The sequence below is a fragment of the Sarcophilus harrisii genome, chromosome 4 (assembly GCF_902635505.1).
Source record: "Sarcophilus harrisii chromosome 4, mSarHar1.11, whole genome shotgun sequence".
In the NCBI taxonomy this organism is placed as follows: Eukaryota; Metazoa; Chordata; class Mammalia; order Dasyuromorphia; family Dasyuridae; genus Sarcophilus; species Sarcophilus harrisii.
In genome coordinates, this window is record NC_045429.1 from 290,401,112 (window position 1) to 290,408,467 (window position 7,356).

The 7,356-nt window shown below is 39.3% G+C and overlaps 1 non-coding gene across 1 annotated transcript; it reads right to left on the reverse strand.

Annotated features, from left to right (window-relative positions):
* Positions 1 to 2,408: 2,408 nt before the first annotated feature.
* Positions 2,409 to 2,480, reverse strand: TRNAW-CCA. Its single transcript has one exon. It is a non-coding gene; the product is annotated as a tRNA-Trp (tRNA).
* Positions 2,481 to 7,356: the final 4,876 nt, after the last annotated feature.

The following is a 7,356-nucleotide window of genomic DNA, read 5'->3' on the forward strand; positions in this document are numbered from 1 at the left end:
ACTATGTCCAAAGACCATTTATTCGCATGTCTTGGGAGAAGGAGAAAGGAAAAAGTCGGCATGTGGACTTCCAGTGTGTGAAAAGTAAGTTTATCACAAACCTAGCAGCAGCTGCCACAGACATTCCCAGGACCAGCTGGTGGTCATGCATCGAACACCTCAAGTGGATGAGCTGGATATTCTACCTATTCCTCCTCCTCCTGGCAGCAATGAGATGGATCCTGAGGGACAGAGTCCAATGCTGTGATGGAGGCAGCCCATCTTACAAATGCTAGCATGTTTCTCTCACCAGTGATGCTGCCCTCATTCTTCGGCACTGCAATGCCACTGTTCTTCATTGTGAAATGCACACACCAGTGTTTAGGAGATTGCAGTGTGGACTTTTTTTTAAAAGATCAAAGGTATCAATCTGACATCCTGAGGTTCCACTTATATAAATGTATTTGTTTACCAGTAAGTTTGTGAAATTGGTTCTTTGTATGCTGGACAGTTCTCTCATGTTTAGAAATGGCGGGATTGGCAGTAGGAGGTACTAGTGGACCTTCACCATAGACTTTGGCCACAACTTGGACAAAATGCAGTAACACGATATTGATAGCGGTTCTGTGGAATTCTTAAAGCCATTTTTTATTGTTGTGATGCACAATACAAATTTAAACAAGTGCTCCTATCAAAGCCTCTTCAGCAAAAGGTGGAAATGCAGTTGGCATCTGTTAGTAGGTTTTGCCGCTCACTGTCGAGTGAGCACAAAGTGTAAGTATTTACCACTGGGCTTGTGGAATGATTAGGATGATATTCAGTAGCTGTTTAGTCTGTTTCCCAACGCAGTTTTTCACTCATTTTGTGTGAGTCACATTCAGGAATGTGAACAGCAGAGGTGATTTATCATCCAGTCTGCCTTATCCTTAATCTGTTCACAGATATTTATTTACTGACAAGGTGTTTTCATAAATGTCATGGGATAGGAATGAAGTGTTCACTTCTCGTTTACTAAATGATTGTAAACTTGAGTTTTTCATTGAAATAAACTTAACATTGTTTTCAAATATATATATATATATATATATATTTTATTAATTGGAGAGTATAATTGACTGGACAGGACTCTCGTCTCAAATTATCCAGTCAGACAGAGATAAAGATATACTGAGACCAAGGAATCTATGTTGGTCCCAGGGCTGGAGGAGACTGTCATCTCAAAGAATCCAGCGTCCAGCAGTGAATGGGAGAACCCCAACTTCTTAAATACCTTTTCTCTACACAAAGGAAGGGGTAAGAAGCTTGGGAAAACTTCTGTCAGGATGAGGGAGGCCAGAAATTCTAAAAACCTAGAGACAGGATGTCTGAATACACAGAAATAAAGATGTCAGTGAGGTATCTTGGAATATTTTAGAGAGATATTGTAAATTCTTGAGGACAGAAAAGAGTCAAGAGGTCTAAGAGGTCTACTCTCTTGTTTATCTTGCTAACAATGTATAACCTTAGAGTAAATGGTCCTCAGGCTTAATGGGCCAGAGGGGGAGTTTTACAGCTTAGGGGATTGAGACAGAACAGTTAAGGAAACTGAGACAAGGGAAACTAGTGCAGGGAAACTGAGTCAGGACAGTTAAAGAGAACTGTGGCATAACAATCTAAGTTCAGTGATAAGACAAAAGGCAAGAGAACTGGTGAGGGTCCAGGATGCAGTGGGTGACCTCGGCTTTTCTAAATCAGGTCTTTCCTAGGTCTCAATTTCTCTGAGGCAACACCCATTCAGTAACTAAGGGCTAGTTAACATTTGAGACAAAAAATGGCCCAATTTTTACCATCACAAAATTTATAATCTGGGTAGAATATGGATGAAAATCCAGCATAGGAGATGGAAAAGGAGCAGTCAGAAAGATAGTAGGGAACCAAAGGAGAACAGTCTGGAAAACCTAGAAAAGGGAGAACATCCAGGAAGATAGACTGGTCAACAATAACCAAAAGAGATGGCCGATGTTTTGGTTGGTTTTTGCTAAACCGGTTTGCTTTTTTTACAAGGGAAGATTCGGTTGGAATATAACTATGCAATTTAGTGTTCAGAAATTACTGTAATGCTCTGAAAAGTCATCAATACACCATGTTTTTGAAAGTGCTATTTAAGGGAGGGAACCTCTGCATAGCATAATGTCTAGTAAACGGCAGGGCTTTAATAAATGCTGGTCAATCGAGTGAAGGTCCAAAAATTCGAAGGGGAAGAACTGGACATAGAAGGAAAAAAAAGTACAAATCCGTAAAGTCCCTTTATATCTCACAAGCAGCAAAATAACTTTCCGGGATCATGCTGAAGGTTAATTTTTAAACGCTCGGGAATCACGTAAAGTAACAAGGGGTTTTCTTAGTAGTTTAGGCAAATTTGGGGGACAATCGGGTCTGGCCAAAATTTTTGACCCCGACGTGATTTGAACACGCAACCTTCTGATCTGGAGTCAGACGCGCTACCGTTGCGCCACGAGGCCGCTGCAGCTCTCCCCTCCTTCAAGTCTATAGAAGAATTGAAGCGCATAGCGATAGGTCGAATTTTTCAAGTCCTGCCCTCTCCCTGTAGGCCAAATCCCGATGGAGCCGCGATAAAAGTGAGCTCAAGCGTACGGAAGCGCAGATCTCCCAACCGGCGCTAAGGCCGCCCAGCCTGGGGAAAAGAATCTAGCCCGCGGGGCTCCCTGCCGGTTGCGCTGGTGGCCAAACCTTTCCCGGTCTGTGCGGCTACTCTGGGAATAGATCTCGGGCCGAACGATCAGCTTGTTGTTTGCTCCCGTCGGGAGCAGCGGCGTCCCGAGCCTTCTGCCTGACCGAGCCGGCAGAGAAAACCTGAAACTTCGGTCGCCTCCATGGTCCCCACATCTGGCTCCAGAAGAGGATGGGGGGGGGGGGGCGGAGAGGGAGACCAGGTGAGAAAGGAGAGGAGCGGGGAGAGGGGCAAGTGAGAACGATGAGGTTTGGGGGCGGGGCCTCTCCTGGCAGGGAGCCAACGGATGAGGTCTAGCCTCAGGGAACCAAAGTGAGAGGAGGGTTCCCGGTGGTCGGGGAGCGGAATGATGAGGTCTAGGGGCCGGTTCCGGTTCCGGGAGCCACGTGGAGAGGTTTGGCTCCCCCGGCCCCTTGGGATTCGGCGCCAGGGCAGGGAGTTTGGGGACTCCCCTCTGGCGGTGCAGGGGTTCTCTGTAAAGGAATTTGCAGACCCGAAAACCTAGTTTGATAAAAGAGGTTTATTATTGGCCTTGGGAAGTAAAGTTTCTAGTGGAGAAACCTGACAGAGGGGCATACAGTGTCCTTAGGGAAACGGGAGAGAATAAAGAGAGGGCAGCATCCCAGCGGGCAGAGGTTTCCTCCGCACGGCACGGCGGCACGTCAGCACCTCTGCAAAGAAGAGTTTTACAATTGGCTCTTTTATAATGGGAGCTTTCGACGCAAGCGAGGGGCTGGGCTAGTGGGTGGAGTCCCGATTTGGCTCTTTTTATCTTCTTCAAGCTGGATTTCCGCTTGACCTAGCCAGCCCCCTTTGGAATTGAATAGGAAATCTAGCCTAACTCCCACCCAGATCCGAGGAATGTCGGGAAATTCACTCCTCTGAGCCTCAGCTTCCCCCCAGCATTCATTTAGATAATCTATTCATTTCGACCCGCTGTCCTTTTAGTGCTAATTCCACTCTGCTCCTTTCTATGGCGCTGGCTTCCGAAATTTCAGCTTTAACTATTTTAGTGCATGTTTCACTCAAATCCCTCGTTTAACAGAAAAGAATATCTTGTATATTTGTGTTTATCTTTCCTGGTGGTTTCTAATCTTTTTTTTTATTTGTAACTGACACTTTCCTTTTTTTAAATTTAATTAAATTTAATTTTATTTAATAGCCTTTTATTTACAGGATATATGCATGGGTAACTTTACAGCATTGACAATTGCCAAACCTCTTGTTCCAATTTTTCACCTCTTACTCCCCACCCCCTCCCCCAGATGGCAGGATGACCAGTAGATGTTAAATATATTAAAATATAACTTAGATACACAATAAGTATACATGACCAAACCGTTATTTTGCTGTACAAAAAGAATCAGACTCTGAAATATTGTAGCTTGTGAAGGAAATCAAAAATGCAGGTGTGCATAAATATAAGGATTGGGAATTCAATGTAATGGTTCTTAGTCATCTCCCAGAGTTCTTTCTCTGAGCATAGCTGGTTCAGTTCATTACTGCTCCATTGGAAATGATTTGGTTGATCTCCTTGCTGAGGATGGCCAGGTCCATCAGAACTGGTCATCATATAGTATTGTTGAAGTATATAATGATCTCCTGGTCCTGCTTATTTCACTCATCATCAGTTCATGTAAGTCTCTCCAGGCCTTTCTGAAATCATCCTGTTGGTCATTTCTTACAGAACAGTAATATTCCATAATATTCATATACCACAATTTATTCAGCCATTCTCCAACTGATGGGCATGGTGGTTTCTAATTTGAAGAAATTGAATGTTGAAAGCTGTAGATTCTAAATCTGAAAAAGAATCTCTTTGACATTTCTCCTGGGATATTGCTGTCACAGCATCCTGTGGAGGAAAGAGTATGGCTGGAGCCAACAACTAAAAAAATAATAATGGAATTCTCTCTTTGGAAGCGGATCATGGCAGTGACAAAAGCTACTTCTCACCCTTTTCTCTTTACTGCCATAGAGGGCAGAAGTTAAACCCCAAACTTCTTTTTTTTTAAGTTTATGTTTTCTTTTAATCCACCTAGGTTGCTCAGTGGAAGACCAGAGTTCAAAAGCTGCCTCCAGTGGGAATAATAAATAATAGCACCTACCTCTCAGGATTGTTGTAAGGCTCTAATGAGATAGATGGTACTTAGTCCCCCTGATTAAAGGATTTTCTCCAGTGTTTGTGAAGGGAGGGACAGAGAGAAATGTTGGTACTAACTGGCAGATTATGACCAAAGAGATAAAAAGGCAAATCTTTTAAATTGGTTGGGGCTCCAGAATTAAAGAGAGAATCTTGTTAATATTTACTATTTTTATAAGTTTCCCAAACAAGATAATACCTCAAGTGAATCCCAATTTTATATTTCCTCCTGGACACACATGAGTTTAAAACTGTGACAATTAGATGCTGAAAATCAAAGGAGACATTAATAAAATTGAGCATAAGAAAAACACTGAACAAATACATAAAACCAGAAACCAGTTTTTTTAATTAAAGCTTTTTATTTTCAAAACATATGCATAGATAGTTTTCAACATTCACCCTTGCAAAACTTTGTGTTCCAAATTTTTTCTCCCCCCTTCTTCTCCCCTCTAGGTGGCAAGTAATCCAATATATGTTAAACATGTACAATTCTTCTTTACATATTTCCACAATTATCATTAGAAGCCAATTTTAGTTTAAAAAACAATCTAAACCTTACAAAAGAATGATTTTGACCAAATAAGTTATTTTGGCTATTATAAAAGATCAGTCTGTATGCAGAGAAATAAGTGACATTTATACAATAATTTTACATATCTGGGTAAAATTACACCCATACATACACACACACATATATATGCCTAGGAGTTTTGTGTGTGTGTGTGTGTGTGTGTGTGTGTTTAATGGTAGCTATCTCTAGGGTAAGGGGAAGGAAAAAAGAAATTTAGATGATAACTATTATATATATAAAATAATAACTTTTTATTTTTAAAATGTTTGTAAAGATAGTTTTCAACATTCATCCTTGCAAAACCTTGTGTTCCAAATTTTTATCTACTTTCCCCCACTCCCTCCCTTAAGCAGCAAGAATCCAATATATGTTAAACATGTACAGTTCTTCTATATATAATTCCACAATTATCGTGCTGCACAAAAAAAGAAAATCAGATCAAAAAGAAAAAAAATGAGAGAGGAAAAAAAAAGTGAGCAGACAACAACAAAAAAGATGAAAACACTGTTGTGATTCACATTCAGTCCCCATAGTTCTCTGTCTGGATGCAGATAGCTCTCTCCATCACAAGTCTATTGGAAATGGCCTGAATCATCTCATTGTTGAAAAGAGCCAAGTTCATCACAGTTAATCACATAATTTTGTTGTTGCTGTGTACAATGTTCTCCTGGTTCTATTCTCACTTAGCATCAATTCATGTTAAGTCTCTCCAGGCCTTTCTAAAGTCATCTTGTTGATCATTTCTTATAGAACAATAATATTCCATAACATTCATAAATCATATTTTATTCAGTCATTCCCCCAACTGATGGGCATCCATTCAGTTTCTAATTCCTTGTGACCATAAAAAAGGGTTGCCACAAACATTTTTGCATACGTGGGTCCCTTTCCCTCCTTTATGATTTCTTTGGGATACAGACTTGGTAGAAACCCTGCTGGATCAAAGAGTATACACAATTTGATAGCCCCTTGGACATAATTCCAAATTGCTCTCCAGAATGGTGGAGTCATTTCACACACTTCAACAGTGTATCAGTGTCCCAATTTTCCCACATTGCCTCCAAAATTTATCATTATCTTTTCCTGTCATCTTAGCCAATCTGAGAGGTGTGAGGTGGTACCTCAGAATTGTTTTAATTTGCATTTCTTTATCAGTAGTGATTTAGAGCATTTTTTTCATATAACTAGAAATGGTTTCAATTTCTTCATCTGAAAATTGCTTGTTCATCTTCTTTGACCATTTATAATTGGCTTAACTTTATTATATATTTAAAAGTAATAACAAATTATATAACAGATTTGCAGTTTCATGTGCTATCATCTTTGTTTTGGAAATATTTGTTAATAAATTAAAAATGAAAATTTAAAAATAGAAAAAAATAGTGAAATCATTTTGTTATTTTGATTTTTAAAAGAAAAGAAAACCAAATTACTAGTATCAAAAATGAAAGGGATGAATTAATTACCAATGAAGAGGAAATTAAGACAATTGTTAGGAGCTATTTTACCCAATTATATGCCAATAAATTTGACAATCTTAAAGAAATGGATAAATACTTTAAAAAAAAAACATAAATTACCCAGATAAACAGAAGAAAAAATAAAATAATCAAATAACCCAATCTTAGAAAAAGTAATTGAACAAGCCATAGTGAACTTTCTAATAAAAATTCCCCAGGACCTCATGGATTCACAGGCAAATTCTGGCAAACATTTAAAAAACAATTAATCCCAATACTACATAAACTATTTGGAAAAATAAGTAGAGTCCTACCCAATTTCTTGACACAAGTATAGTCAAAAATAAAAAAGAGTAAAATAAGAGAAAATTATGGACCAATTTCCACGATGAATATTAATGCAAAAATTTAAAACAAAATACTAGCAAAGAGATTGCAGCAATATATCATAAGAATCATATACTATGAC